Source organism: Mus caroli, chromosome 4 (assembly GCF_900094665.2).
Source record: "Mus caroli chromosome 4, CAROLI_EIJ_v1.1, whole genome shotgun sequence".
NCBI lineage: Eukaryota > Metazoa > Chordata > Mammalia > Rodentia > Muridae > Mus > Mus caroli.
In genome coordinates this window covers 11,403,148-11,414,636 of record NC_034573.1, presented here as the reverse complement: position 1 = coordinate 11,414,636, position 11,489 = coordinate 11,403,148, and the positions used below count along the sequence as shown (strand labels likewise).

Here is an 11,489-nt window from a genome sequence, read left to right as displayed (position 1 = left end):
CCTTATACCTTTAACAGATTGGTTGCTTTCACACAGAATCACTTTCAGCAAGTTCAGCTATTCAGCATGGCAGTTATTCATCACGATGAAGAAATACATTGAGTGCATATTCGTATGTCCTTCATGACTTTGGTCTGAATGGGAAAGAGTAGACTATTGAAGGCCAGTAGCTAGAGATGGGTAAGAGTGTTCTTGAGCTCTTATGGACCTAAGACAGAGACATATATTAAAAACTATGTTTGTCCTCTATGACATGTTCTTTCTTATATTTTTATTTGCAATAGTTTTATAATAAAGGCTATAAATATTATTTTTAAAAAGAGATAGAAGAGGAACAGCTGCTGGAATATTGGGCTTCACTAGGCATGAGAATCATATTCTTTTAATTAAAAGGCTGCACATTAGACTGAAGGAGGTAATTCATTTCATATAGCCTACAATAAGAGGATATTTTAAGGAGTGATCGATAATGAGAAACGATAAGTCTAAGGAAATCTGAAGGAATCTAGAAGTTCTTATCTAAAGACTTCAATCTTAGTAAGTAACACCAGCAATATAGACACTGACCTAAGACAAGCATGGTTGCTTAGCCACTCTATTCCCTAGATGGAATTATGGAAAACAAGTAAATCTTGTGGCCCCTAGTCTTCTGCCTTGCTGGATTTGCAATTTCCTACAGGAGCAGACTGCCGGCTGAGCTTGCTTTGCAACATAATCCACCTGAAACCAAGAATGGGTCTGTGGACTCTCCCTATATAAATATAGTGCTAAATATTGAACTTTGAGCCTTGATCAGAAAAAAATGTATCATAATCATCTGTGAAATGTATATTGCCTCTGTGTTATATCATGATGTGGTTAAAAAATAAGCCCAACATTTTCCAGGTGAGAAGGTTGGAGCCAGGACTTGAACTCAGATGTTCTGACTATGAGGCTACTCTAAAGTACCATTCTTTGTGGAATGTATTATGTATTAACTTCCATTATAGCAATCTTCAGTAAGTTTATTGTGTCTCATGTCTTCACTTACTATTTTTTTCTATGTTGATTTCTCTCAAATTTACAATTTTCTTTGAAACTCAGATTTGTATCATCACCAAGGTTTCTAATAGATGTCTTAAAACTAATGGATCCCAAATGAAATTCCAAACCCTTATTTCTAAAGTCTGTCCTTTCATAGTCACCCTTATCTTACATAGTGTTAAATATATCTATTCACTTTCAGCATCAACTGAGATCTTGGCATTACTAGTAAGTATACCAGTCTAGTCTTCATCTCACCCTTATCCCTCTGCCTTCACCTCCCATGAATCAGTGGACTCTGCATAGATGACCCAATACACAACTGTTGTATTGTCTATAGTCAAGTCATCGATTTTACTGTCCCTCATTTGATATGTCTGTTGATTACTTTTTCTTTCCTTTATCAAACCTAAATGTTCAGATTCTTCTCTGTACCTGTTGTCCTGCTCTGCCTTCTCCATTTTGTTAGAATCTACTTGGCTGTAGGTTTTTAGCTCAGTGGTGGACAAGTTGCTTGTCCTTGGGTTTCATGTCCTGCACTGCAACAAAACAAAGCAAAAACCAAACAACCAAACAGGCAAACAAAACAAAAACAAACAATAACACAACCCCAACCCCCTTTCAATATAATCCTGACTAATTGGACAGTCTGAAGCACAACCCTGCCAACTCCCTATCAACTCATGAATGAAGCATAAGTAAAACTTTAACTCTGTTATCTAACCAACTATAAAACTAATTATGTTGCCTTTGATGATTATTTTAAATCTTATTTTCTGTCTTCAAATTTTCAACATATTTTCCCCAAGCCCTTATTCTAAGCTGGTGTTACTTACTAAGATTGAAGTCTTTAGATAAGAACTTCTAGATTCCTTCAGATTTCCTTAGACTTATCGTTTCTCATTATCGATCACTCCTTAAAATATCCTCTTTTTGTAGGCTATATGAAATGAATTACCTCCTTCAGTCTAATGTGCAGCCTTTTAATTAAAAGAATCTGATTCTTATGCCTAGTGAAGCCCAATATTCCAGCAGCTGTTCCTCTTCTATCTCTTTTTAAAAATAATATTTATAGCCTTTATTATAAAACTATTGCAAATAAAAAGAACCACACAATGAAAGTAAGTAACTGTCTAAAGATCATACAGCTCAGTTGGTTTCTATATAATTAGAATAGATATTCATTCCTTTCCTACTCGCCAATATTTAGCTTTGTCTTCTCTTTTTGCTACATTAATATTATACCCACATGATATTTGTTTACATTGACACATGCATTATTGGTTAGATTCTGAATATGAAGGAGAACATAGTTTTGTTGTTATTGTTTCTGAGACCATGGGGCTTCACTGAATATTATACATTTGAAACCCATCTACTTTTAGGCAAATTTTGTCATTTTATTCCTTTTTAGAGTTATATAGTAATCCATTTTATATATACCAAATTTTCATTATCCATTCATCTGTTCATGGGCAACTGGTTTGAGAGCATAACTAGAATAGCAAACAAACATAATCTGTTATAGTAGGAACCAATTTGCACAGCAGATGAAAACATATTTATTTTATTTGTGATCAAAGAAAAACATACATCCAAAGTTATCAAAACAAAAGGGAGATCTTAATTTTTATACATTTTAATTTATCTGTTTTGTGCTCATATGTATATATGTTTGTGGATATATTTGCTATGGCATTCAAGTGAAGGTAAGAGGGTAATTGGAAGGATTTTTTTCTCTGCTTACATCATGTGGGTCTTGGGGGTTGAACTCAGCTCATGAGGCTCAGCTGCAGACAATTTACTAACCAAGCCCTTTATTGCTGGCCCTGCAATAAAGATCTGACCAAAAGTCTTACTAATACCAAACTAATGCTAATGCCTGGTGATGATAGTAAGAGATGGCAAGATATGTAGTACAAGCAATATTTACAGCCATATTCTGAATTTTTATAGCTGAAACAAAGACAATCCAGGAGTAGCACAGGAAAAACTCAGTCATCATGTCTATCTTTATGAGTCAGCTTTGTATTTTTGTTTTTAAGTAAGAGCCCTAGAGAGTCTGTGTGCATGGTTAGGGATGGAAGCTGGGCCCATTTGTGCTATCTCCATACGAGCTGCTTGTGTTCTTGCATCTTTTGTTTCGGGTAGACTTTTAGTGGGCATGGCAGCTGAGCCATAGAAAACCAGTAAAAAAAGCACAATTAAGTATTAGACTTTTACCTTAAATGAAGGTCACTGATGTTCAAAAATGACCTGTTCTTTTAAGTGGAAAAAGATGGCATTTCACCCTTCCTATTAAGTTGATGTGCGGAGAGGGTCAAAACCTTTGGCTACTGGGCCAAATAAATCTTTTATCTACTTTTACATTTGCTGCAATATCAAAGATATGGATGCAAAGAAAAAAATTAAAGGTTTCCCTCCCTTATTGGAACAATTTGCTCTGAGAGGCATTGAAAAGAGCCACAGTCTGCCTACATATTGCTTCAACTAAGTGAATACTCTGGAGCTCGCAGTACAAAGAGTATTCAAATAGGTGGAATGATTAAGCCAATATACGGCTGTGTTCATTAACTTTAGAAAAAAAGCTAATTGGTAAGGGGTTACTTAAAAGGCTATATTTCATCTACACTAGATTCAAAGTTCAATTAAATTCTCAGTTACAGAAGCAAAGGACTGCCAGAGCACATGTCCGTTAGGGGACACACAGTACTAACAATGGTGGAGAAGTCAGGCTTCTCAGACAATCCAGTGAAAGAAAGGCTGCCAGAGGTTATGTGAGGCATCAGGTTGGAAGTCAATCATGAGCTCCTGCTGGAAAGAAATTTCCCCTGGTACAAGATTAGGGAGGCTGTTGTTAGCTTGTGTTTATTGAGTCTTAGTAACATGCTCAGCACTAGGGAACTGAGAATGTGGAGATTTAACCAGCACACTAATGTTTTAAATATAATACCTGGACATCAAAGAAAAGTAACAGAAAAAAGTAGAATAATAGCTAAGTGATGCTGGTGACTCTTGCCATTTAGTGGACAATAAATGACCTAAAAATATTGGCATAGCTTCCTACATTTTGGAATGTTAGAAGGCATTCTGCTATATTATATTTCAATATGAACTTTCATCTTCTTGACAAAGTGGTTTTCGAAAGAATATAGTTTATTTCCTTCCTTCAAATTCAGCACCTGGGTTTGAGTTTCTCTCCTCTTCCCAGAGAATAAAAGTCTGCATTAAAAACCTGATGCTTGGGAGCTATGTTAAGTCTAAACTTAACCTAAATTCTGATTATCAACAAAGTTTGGGAAAATTCTAAATTTCTAGAATCCATTTTATCATTTAAAAAACTAGGTGATTGTTTTAGTCACTGTTCTATTTCAGTGAAGAAACCATGACCAAGGAAGCTTGTATAAGAGAAAACATTTAATTGAGGGATTTTTTTACATTTCAGAGGATTAGTCCATCATTATGGCAAGGAGCACAGAGGCCAGCAGGCAGGCATGGTGCTGGAGAGCTATCTGAGAGCTTTATATCCAAATAGCAGGCAGAGAGAGGGGCACTGGGCCTACCCTAGGTTTATGAAACTTTAAAGCCTACCTCCAGTGACACAATTCCCCCAACAAGACCACACTTACTCCAACAAGAGTACACCTTTTAATCCTTCTGAAAGAGTTCACCAGCTGGAAACCAAGCATGAAAATATATGAACCTATGGGTGACATTCTAGTTCAAACCATGACAGTGATCTTTTTCATTTTTGTAGAATACTGAAATATTTTCTTTTAAATGAAATTATTTGGATACTGCAACTATCCAGTAAATGTTTGTTCCTTAGAGAGATGAGAATTCTGTCAAAAATCTAAATATGCTCAAATGTGTTTTCAAGGACTTTCTATAGAATATTGGAGAGTAGTTCTCTATTAGACAGCACCATGCAGCTACTTGAAGAGTAACCTTTCAAAAAGTTATCATATTGAAAACATTTCCTTGCTTATGAAATTCTCATGTATAAGACCATTTCCTTGGATTAATTTACTGTAGATGTAGCAGGTAATGATTCAAAATTCAAAATGTTATGTGGAAGGAAAATTTAACTATGGTGTCCAGGAATCAGTTATACAACTTCAAGTGGTTTCAGAGAAAGAAATGTATTATATATGATGCCAGGCCATTCAACTTGAGAGTTTTTCTTTCCTTAAGAATTTAAGGGGTGTTTAGGAGTGGTAATAGACTATTGAAGGCAGTTATGCCACCACACTATACAATAGAAAGGAAGACAGAATCATTTCTCTCTCTCTCTCTCTCTCTCTCACACACACACACACACACATACACACACTCACACACGTACACACACATGCACATGCAGCAAGTAGAGGAAAGTAACATTTATCACTCAATGAAGCAAGAATTAAAATTATAAACATCCATCTATGTAATGTAGGCACATTTAGTACTGAAGGAAGGAGTGTCATTGCGTGCCTGTACATTCACACTATCTGCAGGCTAAAGAAAAATAGATGCTAATGGTTTCATTCCTATGTAAGTTCTGGAAAAAAAAACCTGTACATTAGTAGAAGACTAGAGAAAAGTCCCATATAGGAGCTGTTAAAGATCTTGTGTGGTAACCAGGGGCATGAGAGAAAAAGAGGAGGCAAATGTGGAGGAATAACATGAAACTAAGTAAGAAGAGATTGATATGGAGAGAGAGGAAAATGTGGAGGGGCTGGAACAGGTTTAGACCTCCTGGCTTCATGCTCCACTGCCACATTTATCAAGGAGATTGGAAAAAAATAACAAAATGTTGTTCTTACATTGCTCTGTGTGTATACACATTCATGTCTGTGGTTGTACTTAACTGTTTCACTACTTGGAGGGTCTTACAAGACAAAATAACATCTCCCATATTTGCCAATAGCCTGACTAAGATTAAGATTGAACTCATGTTTTCTTCTGGAAGCCAAAAGTGGCAACTTTGAAAGCAGCCAGTTTTGTCCAAGCATTGGTGGGGATGGGGTAGAGTTTCAACTTCCTTTATTGTTTATACTATATAATAACTTGAGGCATGGATGGCACCCAGTCATAAAAGTTCTTCAACTCTCTGAGGATACAGAGAGGATTAATTTTTTTCTTAAATTATTTTAAGTAAATGAAACTTGGTCCTTGGCATGCAACTCAGTGGTAGAGCATTTGCTTAGCATAGAAAAGGATTCTAATAAATGATCAATCATTAGCTATAGGTGGGCAAATGTTACATGTTTACTTTCCTGTTTATTGCTGTCTCTGCACCAAGACATACACAGTCCTTTCCTTAGGAACACAGAAATTTTCTATTCTTTATTAATTCTACTTGCTTCTCTGAGAAAAACAATGTTAACTTATTCAAAGGGAATTTGGATTGTTTCTCCTAAGACATTTAATCTTGATAAACTTTCATGTGGTCATCATAAACATTGAAACCCAGCAGTATCCTAGCCACATAAATAAACAAAGGACTCTTGGTGATTTTAAAAGCTAGCAGTTCTCCTCAATGATGTAGTGTCAAGCAACAGACATAGGGGGATAAGGGTATGGGAGAAAACCCAAGTCCCACCAGAGTTCCAGTGCCTTGGGTTCCCAGACTGCATGCTCTCCAAATGGCCCCAGGTGGGTGTCTGTCTGTGAGAAGCCACAGACCCCACCCCTTGTGGGTTGGACAAGGGGTAGTCCAAGGTCTCTGGGCCTCACTGAGGCCAGAGATAACAGGTTCTCAGTCTTGGACATCCCAGATGCCGCCGTATGTCGTATGTCGCAGAAGAGCTGAGAACAAAGTGGGGGCCCCATGGGGGGCTCGGCCATCCTCGAGGCCTAAGGGAGGAGGCAGGGGGAAATGGGGGAGTTGGGTGAGTCCACAAGGGTGAGAGTCCTTTGTCCAGTCCATGGCTAGAGTGTACAAAGGCCTTCTGGCGGGAGGTTAGACGCAGCTCTATAGGGGAAAGCCTATTCAATTGTTCAAGCACAGTGGGCCTTGATGAGCAGAGACAGTCTAAGGTTTTAGAGATTTATTGTAGAAAGGCAAAGAGAAAGAGAAGGTAAAAGAAAGAGAGACCAGCCATGGCCACATGGAGAGAAGGGGAGAAGGGAGGGGGGGGGGGGAAAGGAGAGCTAGAGATGAGAGTAAGAAAGGTGAGAGCTTAAGAGAGAGAGGAGGGGCCAAGCAGCCACTTTTGTAGTGGACTGGGCTATCTTGCAGTTGCAGGGTAGCTGTGGGGAGGAGCACACCTGGCCATTGTCAGGTAACTCTGAGGGTGGAGTCTAGCTAGAATGCCAGGAGCTTGGGGCTTTGTCTGCGTGACTGATAGTCACAGAATTATGGAGTTGGGGGCTCTGTGGTGTCAGGCACCTGTTGCCGGGAATGTGGCTCACTGTTCCATCCCTTGTAGAGTTTTCTACTGGGTCTCCAGAGCAAGCCTCACTCAACCAAAACAGTCTGCCTTTCACAGTTCCACAATGCAGTGTCTTTTAAAGGAGTTGTTGTTGTTGTTGTTGTTAGTATATATTGATTGATTATATGGATTTTATTCTGACATTTTGATACATGTACGTGGTATATTTTGATGACTCCCCTCCCCCAGCATCTTAGTTAGGGTTTCCATTGCTGAAATGAAACATCATGACAAAAGAACAAGCCAGGAAGTAAGGGTTATTTGGCTTACACTTCCATATCTCTGTCTACCATTTAAGGATGTCAAGGCAGGAATTCTAACAGCACAGGAGCCTGGAGGCAGAAGCTGATGCAGAGGCCATGGAGAGGTGGCACCACCCATAATGGGATGAGCCCTTAATCATCAATCATTAAATATGAAAGTGTCCTATAGGCTTACCTGCAGCCTGACATTGAGGCTCCATCTTCTAAGATGACATTAGTTGTGGCAAATTGACATAAAACTATGCAGCACACCTGCTATCCTCTCTTCTCCTTTCCTACCGTCACTGATATCCTACCCAGTCCTTTTTGTATGTTCGTGTTCTTTTGTATTAAATACTCTTTTTAAAATAAAGATTGTTAGGGTGCTCTATTCCAAGAAGTCCTAATAAAATTCTCCTGTATGTAGTTGAAATTCATTCACCACTCCCTATAAGAATCATTTTATCCTTCCTCAGGAAAAAGAGATGAATTGAATAGAGTGTTAACTATGATTTGAAAGCTAATCTTTAAGCATATTATCTCAGTCTTCTTAAATGAAATGGAGCACAAAATCTTTTCAAACTTCCTTGGTGAAATATTCATCTAAAAATAAGGTGAGGAGGCTAAAGTTGGATGCGATCATCAGTATCCATTTCAGATCCGAAGTACATGCTCAGAGGGACATGTGTATTTTACTCAATCCCAGGGAAATTACTTTGGATCATGGCCTACAACCATACAACTCTGCTTTCACATACGAGTCATTGCGTCCTGTGCAGGACCTATGTTATCCTGGGATATGGGCATTCTGGTTTTGAAAAGAAACTTTGCAAACTGTCTAAATGACTTTCTGAAATCTAGACCTCTCATCTAAAAACAACTATCTGATCTATACTTTAAAGATTCTAAAAGCTGAGGACAGAACAGAGAATCTCTCTGAGGTCTCTCAAACTGAGAAAAAAATGTATTTGCTGGTATCTGTGTTTGGCATGCTCTTCTTCAGAAAGGCCATAGATGAAAGAAGATGGGCCTGTCACAAAATGAGTCCTTTTAATTTAATTACACATCAAGATTAAATGAGATGAGGTATCCTGTCATCTTGCTATATACTAAGTCATTGATTAAGTTAGAATAAATGAGCTTATTAGATACTGTGTTCTGAGGACACTTTTGACACAAAGCAAGAGAATTGTAAAAATTTATGACAAGAGCTTGCACTTTGAAAAAGGAGGAACACCTGAGTCTCCTAGTGTCTTCAGTATTTTGTGATATGATCAAAGCATTCAGTGTTTCTGTTTCCCAAAAGTCTCCTGCAGAAACGATCTCAAGGAGGTCTTTGTAGGCAGCTATATCACAGGTGTGAAGTCATTTTAAGAAATCTAACATGTTCCTTCCCCTTCCTTTTTAAAGAATTTTCCTCGCTACAATTATTGTACCCAATCTATTATCCGATTGATTCTGCCTCTTTATATTTCCTGAGTCTATTCCTTGTGAGCAGTTACCTCTGCTGTGTTCATTGAGTTAGGTTATTGATTTCTAGTTTGTGTCCTCTCCAATTTGTTCTATACAATGTACCCAAGAACTTCTTCAGATTGAGAATCTAATTGTGTTGAACTCTAACTTAAACCATGCCAGCATCTTTCCATCCACCTCCCTGGCATCAGAGACAAGGCCACCACAGTCTGCTCAATGAGACATCCTTATTGCTATCTCTGCCTTCCTGATCCTTTCTATACATCCTCAATGGGCTGTGTGCTGTCCACCAAAGCTCCAGTCTTTGCACAGTCATGCCCTTTTGGCACAATCTGCCTAGTATTTTCACAGCCATGCCCTCTGCCTAGAATATTCTGTCTTCTGATTTTCTTTCATTTCTTCAAACTAAGTTTAGAAACTAATCCACTGCAATACCATCTGGATCCCGGAAGTTTGATTACATGCCTTACAATGCATGAAAACTCTGTGCTATTTTGTTGTTGTTGTTTGTTTGTTTTTTCCCACACATTTTAGTTGCTTATTTTTGAAAGTATTTATTCTACAGATATAAACCTGTAAGGACCAAGGCTTGACTCATATACTAGATTTTATCCCAAGCATCCTAGGCACATTATCAGACTTTGGCTAGTATTTGTTTTATAGAATTTGGTTTTTATTAGGGCTTCTGCAGCTGTCGAGAAGGCAGAAGGAAAAAGGTGGCTCATGGAAGACTTTTCAAACGTAATGATCAGGATTCTGTAAGAAACTGGGGCTCTTAAATAGGAGGAGTATCACTGAATGTTTTAAAACAGGAAGAGAGAAAGCCTGCCAGATGTTTTTAAAAGGAAGAAAGAAACATTATGAAGATATGAAAAACATTCTTTTACTTCACAATTTTGCCTTAGGCTAATGCTCCCTGTGGCTTGCTTTCAGGTTCTTCTATGCTAGTGGTGCTGCATAACTGACCAATATCACTGTCTCGTGGCTTGGGTTCTCAATGAGCACCACCTGTCCAAATGTCCATTTTGGCTATATTGACTTTTCTACAAATTTTGCTTAGATTGTAGAGAAAGGGAGCAATTTTTAAATTCTCCAAGACTAGAATCCATGATGAAGTTTCCCAAGACAACTTTTTTCATGAAGGTTATTCTTACTTAAGTCACCACGTTTTTTTTTCATATTAATTTATGAGGTACCTAAATACAGATAGACAAATATTACACTCCTATCTGCCACCTATTCAGTAATTTTTGTATTAAAAATTCCACATTTATCTGCAAGATGATTACTTGACAATTTCCCACAAGGTTAGGATTTTTTTAGACACCTGCAATATGGAGTGCAATATTTCCTTGATTTTGATGATAATAATTTTTGAATTCTAGATCACAGACCTTTCAATACTAGAAAAGGAATTTGATTTTTTTTAAATAAGCCATTTGTGTATGGGATGAACACCAGAAATGTGTTTCTGACTTCATTAGGTGAAGCTCTGATACAACTTAAGCAAAGATGTTAATGAATAACTTTCACTTTTCACTTTTTTTCTTTTATGACAACTGTTTTATTTAAATCAGGACTGTGTAACAAAAACATTGTTAGCCATTCATGATCTGAATTTGGTGTATGAATTAAATTTTGGTATACATTAAAAGCCACGAGACATTTGTTTTGTAATAAATAAGGCAGAAGAATTACTCATTAGTAGCCCTTTTAAGATAAGCTATCTGGTCTGCCTTTTCTCCCTTATTCTCAATTCCATTGAAGATCATTTTTGTTCCACAATGTATATTTTTAGGATTCTCCAAATACTCCATCAGAGTATCCTCTCTCCAGGCGATGCCGTTGCTCTTGTTGGCATCTGTGTAAGAGAATCCAGCAGCCTGACCTGCCTGTCGCCCAAACAGACCATGGAGATTTGGTCCAGTTTTAAGCTTGCTTCTCTTTTACAGTGTGGCACTGGGCACACTTCTGAACAAAAATCTTCTTGCCTTTTTCAACATCGCCCATTTTTAATTCACTCCAGACTGGTCAATAACTTTCACTTCCATCTCTAGCCAAACACATAAAAAAATTCTCTTACTGTTGTATTTATTTTTATTGGAATAATGTCTGTGAGGCATAGGTGTTTGGAGAGCTTATGCATAGCAAGAACTGCATTGAAACATCCTAAACAAGACTATGTCATGAGAATCAAGCCTTTTCAGGGACAGTTAGCTAGAAGACAGCCTGAAATGTGTAGTGCCTAGTCAACAGCAGAAAAAGCATCTCAGTAAGGTTTTAAGACTAAGCATGCAGATGGCACCTGTAATTTTAGAGCTGTGCCCAGAAA

At 37.8% G+C, this 11,489-nt stretch overlaps 1 pseudogene; it reads right to left on the bottom strand.

Moving 5' to 3' along the window:
• Positions 1 to 10,851: 10,851 nt before the first annotated feature.
• On the bottom strand, positions 10,852 to 11,167 carry LOC110293081 (annotated as a pseudogene).
• Between the last annotated feature and the right edge of the window lie 322 nt (positions 11,168 to 11,489).